Source organism: Lissotriton helveticus, chromosome 6, assembly GCF_964261635.1.
Source record: "Lissotriton helveticus chromosome 6, aLisHel1.1, whole genome shotgun sequence".
NCBI lineage: Eukaryota > Metazoa > Chordata > Amphibia > Caudata > Salamandridae > Lissotriton > Lissotriton helveticus.
The window spans coordinates 898,157,018-898,175,821 of record NC_136067.1 but is presented as its reverse complement, the minus strand read 5'-3'; the positions used below and the strand labels follow the sequence as shown (position 1 = coordinate 898,175,821).

Below are 18,804 nucleotides of genomic sequence, written 5' to 3'. Positions count from 1 at the left end.
CCCTCGTTTAAGGTAAAGCCATTCTGTTTGTAATGAGGTGGCTTTTTAGCTTTGCTTTTATTAGTGTTTTTAAAACTTTCATGTAAATAACATGCATATGTATGCATATATGTATATGTATGCATGCATTTATATTTATATAGATATGCAGATTATATATGTTTATATATGTATATTACCTACTGGCGATAGCCAGTGGGTATATATAGTTAGGATTTTTTCTCTATGGGATTTCTGAAAATTCTATGTCTAATAACTTTGGCGTTTGTGGACGGAATTGGCTGAAATTTTCAGGAAAATGGCACATTTTGTTTCTGAGCAGCCCCTGAAAATTTGGGGGGGTTTCGTCAAGGGGGGGCCGAGAAAAAAGGGGGGTCCCAAAACGCGTTTTTCCCATTCATTTTTCCATAGGGCGGTTGGACTCACTTTTAGCTCGAACGGCTAAATAGATTTACATGAAACTTGGCAAAATTGTAGATATGGTTTGCCCAACGTGCCTTTGCTATGTCTCAATATATGTGCTCCAGTGGATTTTGAGAAATTAACGTTTAAAAAAATATATATATCTGTGACAGCGCTCCGGTTAGCGCCCCGGTTCGCGTACCTGACGCGTAACGGAACTTCGCGAAGCGAAGCTGATTGGCTCTCCGGTGTCTGTCAACATTCTAAACAGTCCGGAGTGGCCGCCATCTTGTCTCTTGGTACGATCGAGAGACAAGATGTGGTGAAAAACGAAGGGGGAAATGAAGGAAAGGGGGCAAGGTAGACCACTCCTGGCCCCCTAGGATTGATGAGGGGGATATTAAAGTGCCCCGCGGGGCAAAAAAAAAAAGCTCACCGGGCAGCTCACCGGGCAGCTAACCGGGCAGCTAACCGGCAGCGTAGCTGTCAACATTGTAAACAGTCCGGAGCGGCCGCCATCTTGTCTCTCGGTAGGTTCGAGAGACAAGATGTGGTGAAAAAAGAAGGGGGAAATGAAGGAAAGGGGGCAAGGTAAACCCCTCCTGACCCCCTAGGATTGATGAGGGGGATATTAAAGTCCCCCGCGATTTTTCGCGGTAGAGGCGTTTCCCGGTACGCGAACCGGGCAGCTAACCGGCAGCGTAACGGGAGTCCGCCATCACTGATGACATCTCAAATGACATCACTGATGACATCACTGATGACATCTCAAATGACATCACTGATGACATCATCTAGTGTCTGTGTGTTTTTGTAAAGTTTAAATATGTTTTACATATTGAAGAATGAGTGGATGTATGGAAGACTGAGTGTGTGTGTGGCTGGCTGGGAGGTGTGTGACTCTGTGCATATCAATGTGTACTTGTATCAGTGATTGTATAAGAGAGTAAGTATGTGTTAGTATATGTGTGGAAAGTATGGTGTTCTGTGTTTAACTGTATAGATGAGGAAATCGAAGTGTGATTGATTCTTCACAGGACTGACTAGGTGTATGAGTGCATATGATAGTGTTGTAATAATGAGTGACTGTATGTATGAGTGATTGTATGGGTGAATGAGTGAATGTGTGTGTAGACGTAGGAATCAGTGAATGCGTATGTAGTAACTGGTATTGGTGTGTCATGATGTCATCAGTGATGTCATTTGAGATGTCATCAGTGATGTCATTTGAGATGTCATCAGTGATGTCACTGAAGTATGATGTTCTGTGTTTAACTGTATAGATGAGGAAATGGAAGTGTGATTGATTCTTTACAGGACTGACTAGGTGTGTGAGTAACTCCATGGATGAGTGGCAGTGTGTGAGTGTCTGCATAGGTGTATGAGTGCATATGATAGTGTTGTAATAATGAGTGACTGTATGTATGAGTGATTGTATGGGTGAATGAGTGAATGTGTGTGTAGACGTAGGAATCAGTGAGTGCGTATGTAGTAACTGGTATTGGTGTGTCATGATGTCATCAGTGATGTCATTTGAGATGTCATCAGTGATGTCACTGACCATGTCATGAATGATGTAATATGTGACATCATCAGCAGTGGATTGCGGGTGCGCGATATATAGTTAGTGCAACTAACTATATATGGAATTTCATTGGTTTTATGTCAATAAAATGTCCAGCTAACTATATATGGTCTCTAACCTATGGTTTTTTCAGTGAATATATATATATATGTATATATATATATATATATATATATATATATATATATATATTCTGCTTTCCGTCGCCTCACCTCGCTCTGGAATAGCAACCAGCCAAGGTAAATAGCACTCGGACACGGACCAATAAAGTTTCCTTTTTTCCTTTATTTAGTGCAGGTAAAGTCCATGACGTTTCGGCTCCACGAGCCTTGTTCACATGACAATGTTAATTAATCGGTTTCAGGCTTTTAAAGTGCCAGTGAAGATTGTATTGACGTCACGTGTGTGTGTTTAAGCAAGGACATAGAAAACATACTGTGTTAAGATTTGCAATGGCATTGTAATAACGGTTAATTCAGCTCAATTGGTACAAGTATAACAGTAAAATACTCAAACGTGGGTCTCACAATGGCATTGTAATAATGATTAACCCCGCTAGACTTGTACTTCCATAACGGTAAAATACTCAAGTGAGGGTCTGGTACAAAGTAATAACAATCCTATAGTCATATATACAATTATACAGATATACAGATGTGCATTTTCACTGTTTCTGGATAAGCAATAGTTTCGTTAAATTCATGGTCAAATACATGTTTAGCTAGAGGTTTCTGTATGTTCATATTCTGCTCATCCAATTAGGTCAGTCTCCCAGGTGTCCCTCTGCTTAAAGGTCTAGATATCTAAACCTTTGTACTGGGTTCTCAGACCAACAGACTGGTGATTTTACAATAAAGTGCAAATGCATAATTCAATGATATTCACATCAGTGCAAATAGATCCATTAAAATGTGCAAACTCCGCAGTAAATGTGCAAAATTGCAGTTAATTGTGCAACTTCCGCAATATGTGCAAAACCCCAATATCTGGCTATCTTCCTTAACCGACAACCAGATATCTATATCACTAATAGTCTGTAGGTTAAAGAACCCGAATATAAATAATCCTGGGTACCCTAAAACAGGGAAGTTTATAAAAGTTAAATACCTGTGAAAATGCATCATGTCCGTAGTGAGTATCGGGGGGAGTTTTAAAATACACTCTACCCCATGTAATCAAGTATTGGTACCTCAACCCACCCATAATCAAAAACACACTGATTTCTATAGTCCTGGTTAAAAATCATAAATTAAAAAATACTGTGAAAAATATTGATAGACTGACTGGGTTTAAGGACCCAACACAATATAGAGCCACTGACATGTGGTTGAACTGTTTATTCGAATCAGAGTTCAAGTATGTAAGTCTTTTGAGTCAGTAACTTTTGCAGGTTATCTCCGGACATATAGCTTCATTCACAGATTTTAGAGCCCTGGAGAAGTTGTGATAATATTGACAAAACACTTGTTGGCTGAGAGTGAAGAGAATTACGAAGAAGAACAATACAAGAAGTGGATATGAACATAATGTTTAAAATGTTTTGTTAATTGAAAAGCGCGTGTGCTAGGGAATTTAACGAAATAGTAACATTTCTCTGCTATTTTCAAAGCAGCTGCAAAACAGTAGATAAATAATGTGTTCTGTTGAGCCAGAGGCCAAGTAAATGAAAGAGAAAATTCACTATTTAACCGCGTGTTATTGTCATCTAAGATATGCAAATAAATTTGGAACAATAATTTATTGATTTTTCAGAAAATAAAAAAAATTGCAAAATAGAACTAGTAACATCAATGTCAGATGACGTCTGGTAAAAACATCTAAACAGGAGTCTAAAATACTCCTTTACATGGCAGAGTTTTTATTGAGGAAAAGGGCACTGAATAGAATGCACTGTACATGTCTACAATAAAATGATCAAATTAGCCTGTGGAAAATAAATTGTGATAACGTTTCTCATATACTATGCAATTGTTCTGCATCACCAGACTTCTGGAAATAAGTCTGTACCAGATGTTCCTCGCTCTTGGTGAATAACTAGTTATTAACACATGTATGATCATGACATTTCACCTGTTATTTTACTGTAAGTCTAGAGAGGTAGTGGTTAAGTAAAGCATTAATGATTTCCAAGTCCATGATTCTAAAGAATAGGAAATCTACATTGAAAATGTTAATTGGCAGTTGGTTATTGAAGAAGTCATCAGCAGTTATACTAGAAAGGACTTTTTATTGTTTAGCTGAGAAGTAACATTTGTTTTTAACATCTGGAATAATTTTCTTTAATGTAAAATTAATTATTTTATGTCACTTTATTTTGCACTTCAGCAGGTAATGTAGGGGAAGGTTCTTGTTATTTGTCTTTGTAACTTGCACTCTCCTTTTTTGTCATTGAAGTGGTGTTTATAAATTATTAACATTTCCACAGTGGTGTACCTCTAGTTAAATTGCTCTCACTATGACCTTTAGACTGTTCTAGTGCTGATAAGTTCTTGCTTCTATGTTTTGCTCTGCCCGCTTTTTAAAACACTATAGTAAACATTATAAAGATATCATGCTTAAAGGTTTGTTCTTTGATGAGGCAACGTCATACTTGAGGGAGAGAGATTATGTTGATAGCCAAACAACCTATGCAAAATGTATTGAGAAAAAAGTGTGAAGACTCTTCTTTCTTATTATAGATCCCAAAGACATCCCCACTTAAAATAAACAACAGTGCTTCCCACTTTCAGGATAAGAGAGAATTATGTACTGAGTTGATGCACTTGAAAATCTCCTTTTGAAGAAAGTGGAATAGAACAGTGGTAGAAACCTGACTGCACTTTGAGCACTTCAGATCATAGCGGGAGAGTTGCTTAAAAGCACATATTTGAAAAGCGATTCTTAACCTTTGGCCTACGGACCACTAGTGGCTCCCAACACCTACTCAGGGGGTCCACAAACATTGTTAAGAAGATGAATTAATTATATGTATAAAAAGGTAAATATTTTAATTAAACATTTCTCTCTAAATGTGAATGAATTTCAATGAAAGGCTAAATACTAAGTTGGTATCCTTAGCTTTAATAACAGGAGCACCACAAATACATCAGACAGAATCCACTATAGTAATGACAATCTGCAGCTTCAATCAAGCATTGCCATGCACTGTCAAAAATAGCTTGCATTCAGGGCCAGGCTTATCATTGGACTGCAGTACAACACAATCCTTAAGTCAGATTTACCAGGTAAAGCAAGGCCACCTTGCTTGGCTCTGCGTTGATTGGAAAATCTGGAGAATTGCAAGGCACAGCTTTGTGTTACTCTGCCCTGGGAAGGTACTCCATTGGTGGATTGTGGGTGTTCTCATTCCCATGCTTCCACCCATGGATTTGGGCTCATTTCCTGATTTGTGTGTTCAATAAAAAGGAGCTCTAGAGGGAAAAGAAAGGCATCAAGGGTGCCCCCCTCTCAGAATCAATAACAAACACAGACGCCCTTGTTGCACACCGGAAATCAAGTCAATGCTTTTTGGGCCTCTCACTTCTCACTTTCAAGCGGAGGAGGTTCTAGTGTATACCTATGAACCCACCCATTATGTGTATTTTCTTTAATTTAATTTTAATAAAAACAAGTCAGTTGTGTCATGGTAAATCCTACACATATGAGTAAAAAGTGTGTATCTATAGAAAGAGCCTCATGTAAGCAACCACCAAGTAGCAATTGGCAGATTCTTGACAAATTGCTCACTTTTTCATCATCAGCGCTTTCCAATATTAGGGAACGGAACCAACACCCAAAACATGTGTGGAAGAATACCGTATGAGTTCAACCTAAAAACTACTCTTTGTGTGTGGTACACATCTCAAAAAAATGCCTGATGAATCCCCGTGAAGGTAGGAGACCTTTGTTCTCATAAGCAAAGAAAAAGTTAAAAATGAGTTGTGAAAAGACACTCTGCATACCTCTTTATTTCGTCGTGTCTGCTTTCATGATCAAAAAACATACCATGTTTTAGACCATTTTAAGTTGAATGTTTTATTTCAAAATCGCTTTCAGGCGCTGGGACCTCATTCCACCCTTGAAGTGCACCGGACCATGCGGCCGCCAGGTGGAGGCCTACCAGCAGACAGCAGGCTACTAACAGATTCAGGAACAAACACTCAGCACTGCCCGGCTTGGCGTATTACATCTGAGCAACCCTGATTTATCAACATTTTCCAAGACTGGTAAACCAGAGAATGAGCCAATTGCCTTCCCAATAGAGGCACTGCGCGAAAAAATATCTGCATTCTGGAGCACAATTAAAAAGAGGCAAAAGCTTTTAACCGCATGCACGCTAGCGGTTTTCCCGCTGCGCGCTGAAAATTTGAAAAACCCGCGTTACATGACGAAGCCAGCTCGTCATGCGCGTAGCGCAGGTAACGCCCATGACGAGCTGGCTTTGTCATGAGCGCTGAAGGGGTTAAGGATTGTTTTTGTGCAGGAACATGTCCCTTACTGCGCATAAACAATACTGCCTGCAACTCAGGCACCTTTGTACAACGGTGCCAGGGTGTTGGCATTAGGCAGCAGAATTTATGCCAGCACATGCAGAAAGCGGTAATGTGCCACATATTGGTAAATATGGTGTATTCCTGGCTTTTCCCTTTCACATAGTACACGCAAGTTGTCTTGCTGCAGGGTGTCTTGTGTGAAAGATTGATACATCTGGCCCTCTGTACAAAAAAGGATCACTTTGTCTTTTAGAAATAAAAGCAAATATTGAAAATCTTCATCGTTACCATTAAAATTAATTAAATCAAACGTCACAACATGTGTATTTGTTGGATAAACAGTTGTTTCTATGTTTTTATATTTTGTTTTGAGGTTCAAATGATAGAAATTACTTATGATGGCGTCCCTGTCTCCCAGTAGTGTATCAATGGGGTCAAGAGAAGTCAAAAAGTTAAGAAAAACTGTATTAGAATATTCACTTTTGTTGGTCTAATTATTTTTTCTTTTCTTTTATGGGCTTAAAATTATCCAAATGCATGGTTATGATGGTGACAGCCTTTATCAAAGCTATGAGTACACCTCCTATGCTCTGAAAGAACTATGGGCCAGATGTACAAACATTAGGAATGCTGATCTATGAATTGTAGTCACTAATAACAATTACTAGTAGGTCACAAGTTGACGTTTCTCATGAATATTAATGAGGTATATTGACATTTCGGACCCATGATGAATCGCAGCCATCACAGGGATGATGACCTGCTGAGGTCTCCAGACCACTTCTGTGAATGTTTTTCAATAAAGCAACTTTTTTTTTTTACGTAGCCCTTTTCCCTTAAACGAAAATGGGATGCGTTCCAAAAGGGAATAATTACATTTTGAAGTTTCATATTTGAAGTGTAGGCAGTGCTCCATAGGACCACTGCCTGCTCATAAAAAACATTTTTCAACATTTGCAAGAGGTCCCTTTCTCATTTACAAATGAGTTACCTCCAGTTTTAAAATGATGGTAAAGTATTACTGCTTTGCAACCAAAATTTGGTTGCAAAACAGTAATACATACCATTCCAATTCGGTATTTGGAAGGGATGCCCGAAACACGTCCCTTCAATATACCAAATCGCAAATGCAAATTGCAATTCAGTATTAAGCTACCAAATTGCATTTTCAATTTTGTACATTTGAAAAAGCATTCTGCGATTTGGGCCATTTGCGACTGGGAAAATTCTTTGTACATCTGGCCCTAGATCACAACATCTTAATATTTGTTTCAATTACTAGTCACTTCTACTTTGAAAATGTTTTTGCTTATAAATGTAACCGTTTTTTGTCTGTTTGAAGCTTCTGGCAAGTCAAGAAAGAGGAAATACATGTGTGCCAAAGGACTAGGAGATGGGTGATATAACACATTTAGATCTAGTGAGCCATCTTCTCTAACTTGCCTTTTTCTGGAACATAAAGTTATCCCGAAGCTGGAGCTATACTGGGACTACATCACAAAATCGCTTGACCGGAAACTGAATTTCCAGTTTAGGGTAGGCACACTGCCGTTAAGAGCATTCACTGCTAGATGGAACAAACCTAATGTTGATGTGTGCCTCGTATCTAAGTCTAGCAATGAATCTTTGGCTCACTTACTCTTTGTAAGCTTTTGGGTACAAGAAGGGCTAGCGAAGCTGAACGAATCCAGCGGACTGACACATCAGCAACGACTGTCATAACCAGTGGCGTCACTAGGGTTGGTGTCACCCGGTGCTGGTAACTCATGGTGTCACCCCCTCAATACTTACCGCAATGACCTCCTCTGCTCCGAGTCCGCCAAGAAGGTAGGCCGACACAGTCATGCGTCAGATCTTCCAAATGCACAGTGCTGCCTTGTGCCCACCATCTTTTTTTCATTCTATATCAGATTTATCTGAGTGGATTCCCTAAGCAGAAGAAACCCTGGAGCACATACGATAATAGATTAGATACAAAGCTAGGTGCTGCTCCCGACACAGACGCTTCATATAGCAATAGCGAGCACCAGGCAGCTCTGAAAATAAATCTCTCCTTGACACGTCTTTAAAGCTTCCTTCCTTTTTTATAGCACTGTGACTGTCTTGGCCTGGCCTTGGGGACTGGGAGTCTAATGCGATTGCGATGCGATCTGATTGTGTTTGTGTGCCACATTCAGTCCTGCCACGTGTCACACATCTCGCGTCACACTAACGCATTAGTTATCTCAAGAAACTATAACGCATGCCCTAAGGTAACTCTAACTCATGCCCTCGCTATGCACTGCTAATGACCCACATTACTCATGACATCTTCAATGACATCATTGATAATATCACTGCAACATTTGCAATGAAATTATTGGTGAGAAAACTGCGCGTGGTGGGGCACGAGTTATAGAAGACTGGGCTATTCTTATCACTGTGCGGTCTGATGAGACATTATGGGTAATTAGCAGGCTCCCTAATTTACACTATTTACGAAGGCACCCTCAGTGATGGGATTAGTAGTAGTACATATTAGGCAAGCACTTGCTCCAATCATGCCCAAACCTATTCAGCTCAAGTTAACTGGAGAGAATTTAATCAGTCAAGGGCACTAATAATTTGAGGAGGGACACCCCTCTCCCTCCCCTCCCCACCCACCAAACACATAAAAAAAACATGAATCCCTATTTTTCCTGCAGTTACAGTTCAAACCTTATCAATGAGATTGACGATATATCAAAGGGAAGCACTTTCTGGAGTGATGCCACTAGCCAGGCAAGTCAAGTCCACTAAGGTTAATTTACTCAATCGATAAAAGTAACAGCATCATATTGGCATTCACAAAAAATATAATAAATATGGCTGGCAACAGGTACTCAGGATACTTAAACCCACTATTACCCTAGGCACTTCTTTATTGATACTTTTAAATAATGCAAAGCATCACAAGGAAGTACACTGACCTCTAAGATGTTTCCAATTTAAATATTAATTCTATACACTATCTTCATACACAAGTAAATTGCTATCTACAATAAAAAATGTTTCCCCAAACATAATATCGCTGTGTTACAGCGTTAAAGCACAGTGAGTACGTCTAACTTTACTTCAATATCTCCTTTCAAGGGGAGAAATAAAACCACTCACATTTTATCTGGGGGCTTTTCTACAATACAGCTCTGGCAGTGCCCAATGAATCACTTTTTCTACTACCCAAGAGTGGTCACAGCCAAAATGAACTTCCTGTTCTGCAGTCAATAACAAGGCCTGTATTCCTAAGTCTCACTCTTTCCAATACTGCCGGACAATCAGCCGAGCGCTTACACAACAATGCACAAATTCAGTAATAAACACCATGCCTTACCTTACGTGGAGATGGGGACAGGCTGAAATTCCTCATGCGTGAAACACTCAAAATAACCGGTCAGATTTCCTTTATGGGTGAGGAATGACGTAAAATGGTGGAAACAAAACCAAGGTCATGAGAGTAACAGAAATTCGAAATCCCTGGCCATTCTTTCAGACTGCTGGTAATCGATCTCCATGCCTGTCTTTATTATTCAATAGGTATACTACACCACTTATCATCAAGGTGCCTTTAGCGGTTTATTGATGTTCAGCAATCACGCGATTGTACATTTGAGCACAAGAGGAAATATGACAGGAGAGTCTAAAAATATGTCTGTAATAGGGCTACGTCACCAAGGCCGCCCTTTTTATTATGATAAAGTGCTCGAAGTGCCCTCATGCAGACTGATACCCACTGCCACATCCTATTTATTAGGTGGCTAACGTCATCATTTCAATAGACTTAAAAGCAAATTCGGCACTTGAATAATGTTTAACACCTTGCCGTGCATGCGGACTTTCTTAGCATTCACTAAAGCATTATGTTCTCCAGTGGTATTATTATTTGAACCTTCAGAGTTTTTAATACTTCAGCAATATCACAGAAGTATTCTCTAAAGGAATCCTTTTGTTTGCAGAGCGAACCACTCAAGAAATGTGGATATTTTCTGTTCTTACCGTTGTTTCGTGTCAAAAAAGTCTATTCAAGCTCTTAGAACTTCTACATTTTGGTTGACATTTGAAAGCACAAGTTAGTTGGCAGCTCTGCTCGTTACGTTAGGTCATATCTGTCCCGTCTACAGGGATTTGGCTGAATGTTTGCAGCACACGCACACTCCCCTGGCCTGCTGAGACTGTCTCTTCTCCAAATCTCTGTCCGACGTGGTGCTGGCGCACGACCGCCGCGTCAGAGGATGGAGCACAGCGCGCGGGGGCTGTCCCAGGGCCGTCATTGGTAGCGCTAAAGATTGCCGGCCCTGGGACCCACAGCGAGCCAGCGTAACCAGATTGGTGTCACCCCATGATGGGGTGACACCCGGTGCGGTGCGCACCCCCCTAGTGACGCCACTGGTCATAACCAAGGCAAAATACTTAGGGTGGTCATGGACAATAAGGTCTGACTCTATACCTGGGCGAGGCTAAATGATGAAGGGATGTACGACATTACAACGCATGCTTTTACCACGCATGCTTTTACATCGCGGTTTTTACAACGCATACCATTACAACGCATAGCGCTTTTGGGTGCTGGATAGTGAATAGTTTAATTTACTATTCCAACTCCAGTCCCCGTGGACACTAGGGAAGGTTATTGGATAGTAAATTAACCTATTCCCTATCCTAGAGCGCCCCCCAGCGCAATGCGTTGTAATAGTATGCGTTGTAAAAGCTGCGATGTAAAAGCATTGCGTGGTAAAAGTTGCGTTGTAAGTGATGTTTCCCATGATGAAGTGATTAACTAAAGCAAATTGATTCTCTCTAGTAGATGTTAGATTGATTACCTATGTTTAGCCCAGGATATATATGTGAGAAATTGATTAGCTATATCCAATAGTGTTATCATAGTAGAAGTTAGATCGAATCAAGTGTTAAATTTGCTCAAAAATGCAATGCAAATTGTAAATACCCTAAATGTTTTATACTATGTTTTTTTATAATGAGATTTTATCAATTCTTAACACTAGTGTACATATTCTATTTTTTAAACGTTACCTTTGCATGCCTTTCTATCCAGTTTATATGATGTACTATTCCAGATGTTTTATTTAACTAATTTTTATCTGTATGTTTGTAAATGCTTTTATGACTTAATCTGTCGAATAAAGCTGTTTGAATGGAATGGGTGATAGTATGCTCTTAACTGACAATGCATGATGTGTGAGAAGAACTATGCTGTGGAGAATGAAAACAGATCATCATATTTTCCCAAAAATGGTTTGCCTGAAGACTTGGGACATTGTTGACAATATTGGGCTCAGACCATCTCAAGCTGCATAAAAAAACAATTTAAAAAAAATCCACTTGAGCTTCGAGAAGCCTCCGTTTTACTTGTTAGAGCATTCTGTCCTCCAGTGGCAGAATGTTCTAATAGACTTATAGCCCTTCTTAGTAGGGCTGTACCGGCTATTAAAGTCCTATCCCTTGTTAAAGTGTCTCACCTTTGGCTCTGGCCTTTAACGCAGGAGCGGGCCTTTAATAGCTGGTATAGCCCGCTACGGCGGGCTATAAGGCTATAGTAAATTACATAAGACTTTTCTTATGAGTGTGAGTTTTTCACATACAACATCATTTATCACTGCTTGGAGATTTTGTAATGCATTATTATTAATGTTTATATTCACTGATGTACAAAATGATAGAGAACATCTTACCTCAAAGATGGGACTATGTTTGAGGGAAAATATTGTTTATGGTCTTATAGAAGTAGCAAAACTAATGGAAAGTCAGTTGTCCCTAGTTTTTAATTACTGATTTTTAGTTAAACACTTTTTGACGCACATCATAAATCTGACTGCTGAATGTATCAGGGGTGTAGCTTCCATTGGTGCAGCAGGTACAGTGGCACCGGAGCCCTTAAGCCTGAGGGGCCACTATACAGTGATTATTGCTGTATTTAACAGTTCAAATCGTGGTTAATAGGGCCAATTTCCTTCACTGCATTAGGGCCCATGACACATGGGCCACTGGACTGTATAGCAATGGTTCTGCAATCTATTTTCTCCTCATCACCATGGGGTGAACAATATTCTCTAATATGTACCAGGGCCACGTTTGTCCTTTTTTTGCACCAGTGCAATTTTTGAGAAATTCTTCTCTAGTTAAGTGTGCAGCAATAATACGCTAGGTGATTGCTCCACTTCCTTACGCTATTTTTCTTGCAACTGCAACAAGCACACTAGGCCAAGTATTGTCATTGCTACCAAACGGTCATTCCAAATAAGGCAGCATCGAGCCAAGTGGAGGCCCTTTTCTCTAACCCACATGGTAGGTGTCTGACCACCCAGTCTAGAGATCCCAGCATGCTTAACAGGGATACTTTTGGCCAATGCACTCTTGCCAACAATTTCATCAATACGATATTGTATGGCAAGCCAACATTTCATAAGGTTCATTTGATATTTTTTTTTTCAGAAACAAAACTTTCAGAGTGGGGATTGATTTAAAAATATACAAAATATCAAGGCTCATGACGAGTGTTCATGTGGTATCCTGGGCATAAGGAGCATTGGCTGTTTGTCTTCCGCAGGCAGGGAAATATATTTTGGAAGCTCAGACCTACACCCACTACACTGCAGGTCCTGTGGTGTGTGAGCATGCGAGTTATGCTTTCCGACAGCTGCGCCATTTTAGACTCCATATTTAGAGACCTCGGCCCATATTAGCGATGGAGTGCGCTGTCTCTGTTTGCACCTCGGTGCACCTTTAATCAGGTCTGCAGGCGCAAGCAGGGACAGTGTACCCTATTACAATGAAATCGCTGCCCCGGAGCAACTGTGGACTCGAGCATCCAGTTGGGTAGCACATTTATTGAAATTCGGAGGAGAGGCTGCTTCAAAATATATCACCGCCTGCACTTTCAAGAGGGGATATAGATCCCCTACAGTGAGTGACTCCTCCTAAGGACACGTTTGCCTTAGTGTCAGCATCCATAAAATCAAATTGATTCCCTCATTTCCATGAGGCCACTCCCCCATGCAAATGAGGGAATACCTTATGAAGATAGTGCAAGCACTACATATGCCCCCAGTGGCATAACTATGTGGGGCGGAAGGGTGGTCTGCCCCGGACGGCACTTTTTTGGGGCAGCAGCGAGTGCAAGGTAAGTCTTTTTTTTCTTTTATTCTCCCTCGTCGGTGTCTGACACCTCCCCCCGCTTGTCATCATCTGTCGCTAGCCCCCTAACCACCCCCAGCACCCCTTTGCTCTTACCTGCACGGGCCATCACTGGGCAGCAAACTCAGGTATCACCACTGTTTGCGCCAGCGCTATCAGTATTACAAAAGGGGCCGCACAAGTGTCTGTGTTCCCTTCTGTAATACCATAATGCCCCTGGGCAGAAAAAGTAGGCATATTCACCTTTTGCTGCTCCGGGACATTATCTGTAATACTGCCCCTAATGGTTTCCTGACCTCAAATTAAGGCTGCAGTTCGGTGGGAAAGGTGAACTGTTAATTTAGTATGGGGCTTTCGCTTTGGCAAACTCTAAATGAATCCTTAATAATCATAACACATACTAGTAAAATAGTAAAACTTTTGTTTTCAGTTCTGCCTCTATTGCTTTTCTCATTCCCAAATCAACTTAATTTGGTACATTGTGTTTCTGTTTGCCTTCTTTACCTGGTATAGATTAATTATGCGTAATAACTTCTCTAGAGCCGTATACCCAATCAAGTTAAATAAAAAGTTTCTTTTCTTTCAACTATTTTCTATGTCGATTTAATGACCTATGAACCCTTCCCAATCAAAGGACAGAGTTGCAGTCCCTCATCTTTCAGTTAAAAAAGCATGAGTTTAGCTCCTCAAACAAGTTATTTTATTAAGTCACAAAGAAGCACATGCATCAAAGTTTCATTTTGCGATTACCACTTAGCGATTTATTGGAAATCGCTATTTGGTAATAGCAAAATTCAATGCAACAATACAAACAGCAAATAGTGATTCTCTAATTGCAATTCCTTAAGAATCGCAAACGCAATTAGGAAATCCCAATTTGCAATTGCGTCTTCATTCTTTCCTATGGGCCTCAAGGCCAATAGGTGAGAATGGTCTTGCATTGCCTAAAATGTGATTATCTAATTGGTAATCGTAAATTAGGTAATGCAAAAGCAAGGGTGCCCGGGGGCCTAAGGCCCCCCTGAGGTGCCCCTAACAAATAAAGATGCACATGTAAGGCACACACATGCTCATAGCCATGTGTGCGCCACAAGGCACTTTGAAAAATTCAGTTTTGTGCTTTTTTCGAAGTATGCACAAGGTTATCATCAACTTGAAGTTGATGGTAATTAGCGTTTCCTAAATGCACAGTTCGCATTTAGGAAATGCTTCTTGCAAGTGCATTAGGGAATCGCACATTGTGATTCCCTATTTGCATTCGCAATTTAGGGAAAGCGATTCCCTAAATTGGGCTTTTAAAAAACGTTCATGTATTAGAAATGGCCATCTTGCAATCGCAAACGGACACATTTTGCAAATGGCACTGTTTGCGATCACAAAATTGCTTGATGCATGTGCCCCAAAATTCAGTGATTTTTACAATGCTTCACGTTGCAATACGTGGTCCTTGCGCAACCATAATTAAAGATGTGGCTGAATGGTTAGGGCGGCATCCCCTCGAAGCGGGGGAACCGGGTTCAGAGACTGGGCAGAGAGGCTTAACAGCATCCTGTCATTGTGGGCAAATCATTTAGGGGCAGATGTATGACTATTTTTTGCGATCACAAACGGGAATTTGGCTTGTTTGCGACTGCAAAATTGGTGTGCCCCATGCACAAACTATATTTCGCTAACCTATTAGTGACTTTCAAAATATGGTTTGCGACTCGGTATTAGGAAGAGGTCCTTTCCTAATAGCGAGTCTAACACCAATGTATGATTGTTTTGCGACCGCCACCTGCTTGAAGCGGGAAGTAGGTGGAAACTCTCAAACGTGAAGGGATCCCTAGGGGACCACTTCCCCTTTGTCAATGGGTGCAAACATAGGGGTCAATTATGATTGCGGTGATTCCGCATCCTCCGGGCCGGTGGAAGCCACCACCGGCCCGGAGGATGCGGAATCACCGCTGCGGACCTTCAAAACACCCACAGCCAGATTATGATGGCAGTGGGATAAGCGGCGGACGGCAGGTCCGTCCGCCGCTGATCCGCGGGGTGTTGGACGTTATTTGGTGGCGGTGTCTGCAAGACACCGCCAGCCAAAATACGATGGGTTTGTAAACATGCTTTTCCACTGCGGATTTACTGCCGTGGAAAAGCATGTGGACAATAGCTTCTGGGGGGCCCTTGCGGACCCCCAGGGTGTCTGGGGGTGGGGGGTGCACATGGGGGGTACCTATGGTACCCCCCTGCATTTGCATGCACAAAGCGGCAGGCACCACGCGATGCCTGCCGCTTTGTGCATGTAAATGCAAAGCATGCATTTTTGACCTTGCGGCGGGTGCTGCTTCAAGCAGCACCCGCCGCAAGGTTAAAGATATGGGATGTGACCGCCAGGGTGGCGGTCACATCCTAATTGGGATGGAGGGACCGCCGCTGCCCCTGCGGACGGTCCCTCCACCCAGGTCCGTCCGCCATCCAAATAGGCCTCTTATTTTTTAAGAGCAGGCAGTGGTCCCTGCCTGCCCTTAAAAACGAAACTTAAGTTTCATTTCTCTTTTTTAAATGCATCCCGTTTTCCTGTAAGGAAAACGGGCTGCATTTTTTTTTTAACTGCTTTATTGAAAAAGTTGTTACAGACAGGGGTCGTTGGACCCCAGCAAACCACCATCCCTGTGTGCCAGCCATTCCCTATGGCAGAGGTCTTCAAACTGGGGTCCAGGCCCCTCAAGGGGGCCTCAAGTGTTGCATGGGGGGGGGGGGGGGGGGGCAGGCTGTGGCCAAGTAAAAAAATTAGAGGCAGTAAGCCTCTCTGTACTGGGCCATCACCAACATCTTTTGTCTATTATATCTGGCTGGGGGAAGGTGTCAAAAGGGAAGGGACTCCAAATATTCTCCTACACCCCCACCCCCATTTCTAATAATCACACTAGGGGTATTTTTACATGTTAGTAAGGCTTTCCTGACCAGAACAGTATGTTTGGTAATCATTTATTTGGTTGCAATTTTTAAACAGTAAGAGAATTTAACTGTAATGTTTGAATATGTCTCCTCTTTAAATCAGTCGGGACATATTCAAACATTGCCAATATAATGGAATAATTGTAAAAAATTCGGAGGGGGGGCCCGATTAATTAAATTTTTTCACTGGGGGACCGAAGGTTTAAAAAGTTTGAAGACCACTGCCCTATGGGGTCGCAAATTGCGCTTGCCACGTGAATATTCATGAGGCATACAATTTGCGAACCTAATGGGAATCACAAACAGTCCCCCACATGCATCAATCTAGGATTTAGCATTTCTTAAATAGCGAAAATTAAGGAATCGCTATTTAGGAAATGCAAAATCCTATGCATCAAGAAATCCTAAAAGTTTTTAGGATTTCTTAATTTTCGGAAATTGCGATTCCTTAATTGCGAATCGCAATTAAGGAATGGCATTACATTGATTCCTATGGGCCTAGAGGCCCATAGGAATCAATGCCGTTTTGCATTTTTTTTTTTGCACTCGCAATTTTTTGATGCATTGCAAGGGTGCAGAGGGGGGTCCAAAGGACCCCCCCCTGCACCACTGAAATGTATTTTCAAGTGCATGTTTCACACACACATGTCCTAAGGACATGTGTGTCTGTAACATGCAAGTTTAAAAAATGCATTTTTTTGCTTTTTAAAAATTTTTGCAAATTAACACGAGGGTCAACCTCGTTTTAATTAGCACTTCCAATTTCAAAATTCGCTATTTTTTACAAATTGATGCATTGCATTTAAGGAATCGCACAAATGCGATTCCTTAATTGCATTTGCATTTTTAAGAAATGCAAAAAATAGCGAATTGTTTCATGCATCCCAAAAACGTATTTAGGAAGTGCAAACAGCCGAATTTACCGATTCGCACCGTTTGCACTTCCTAAATAGGTTGATGCATGTGGGGGAGTGTCTGAGACACTGTTGTACATTCTGTTTAGCGACTCGCAAATTTCGAGCCGTAATTCTGTGCAATTTACGACTCACTAAACTGAATGGTCGTACATCTGGCCCTTTATCACCCCGTGTGTAACAATAATTAACGTGTTCCTCTGTAACGCACATGGTGCCTGTGTAAAGCGCTCTGATACCGTAGGGGTCGAGTTTGCGCTGTATAAAAGTCCAGGAAAACAAAACTGTTTTTGTAGTTGCTGCTCAGATAAAAAGAATATTGGGAAGCCTCCTTGTCAATTATCATTGTATTCACAATTTGGGTTACGCATAAGGCTTCCCTTTCATTAACATTTTATTTTGAACTGTTCACTATTTTTTAGATCGCAAAAGTACATTCGTGACAACTGTCAAGGAAGGCAGCCCACCCATATTATTCTGCCAAAACTTTCAAAGAGTTATTGCTTCTTTTTTTTGTTTGTTCTTTGTTCTCCTGTGCAATCGACCATCTCAGTCCGGCCCTGAAGGGAGCTTCACGTCCATTGCAATCGGCTGTCACTGCTCTCTCTCTCTCTCTCTCTCGAGTGAGTTTTCTTCTCCTCACCTGCTGTCTCAGCAAGGTACTGTTAGTTGGGCGTGTAACGTTTTAATGCTAATGCTGCCTTACGCTATTCCAAACGTCGAAGCTGGAGCGGGACTTGCTCAACGGGGTCACGTTACAACGCCGTTTCTAGTTCTACCGCGTCATCTATATTTTGACTAAAGCCCGCACCACCCCCACCCCACCGGCAACACATGCAATTATTGCTGTTTTTAGACATACCTCAGCACGGGGGCCTAGCTGTTAATAGCGTAGGAACTCCAGTGGTATCCCGGAAAAGGAGTGTGCTCTGCCTACAATCAACATTGATGGCTGTTTTCCACGCCTACCTTGGCGGCTTTTACTTGCTTCCAATAGGGCGACTTTTATCGTGAAGGGAATCCAACTGCCAACTTAAACTTGCATGGACAGCTCCTGGGTTTTCTTCTGGTAAATTCAACAACGCATTTCTATTTCCCGGAGAGAAAAAAACGCCTGTTAATAATTCTGAACATTGTATCTGTGATATCGCGAGCTGTGTGGCAATGAGGAACGTAGGGTCAAAGACTAAACAAGAACTGCAATTCAAATATTTGTTTCCACTAGTGAAATAACAAACTTGAGGACTTTCTGAATGCCTCCAAATGCTGGGATGGAGGCTTGTGAGGGACAGCAGACCTCTATCTCTGGACATGGACATATGTT

General features: G+C 41.4%; 1 protein-coding gene across 1 annotated transcript in view; it reads right to left on the bottom strand.

The window, feature by feature from the left end:
* The window catches only part of LOC144763183 (amine sulfotransferase-like), a 285,977-nt gene extending 267,467 nt beyond the window's left edge, over positions 1-18,510 (bottom strand). The window contains exon 1 of the mRNA XM_078648531.1: positions 18,343-18,510. The gene's annotated coding sequence lies outside the window, so the exon portion shown is untranslated. The remainder of the gene's footprint in view (positions 1-18,342) is intronic.
* Positions 18,511-18,804: the final 294 nt, after the last annotated feature.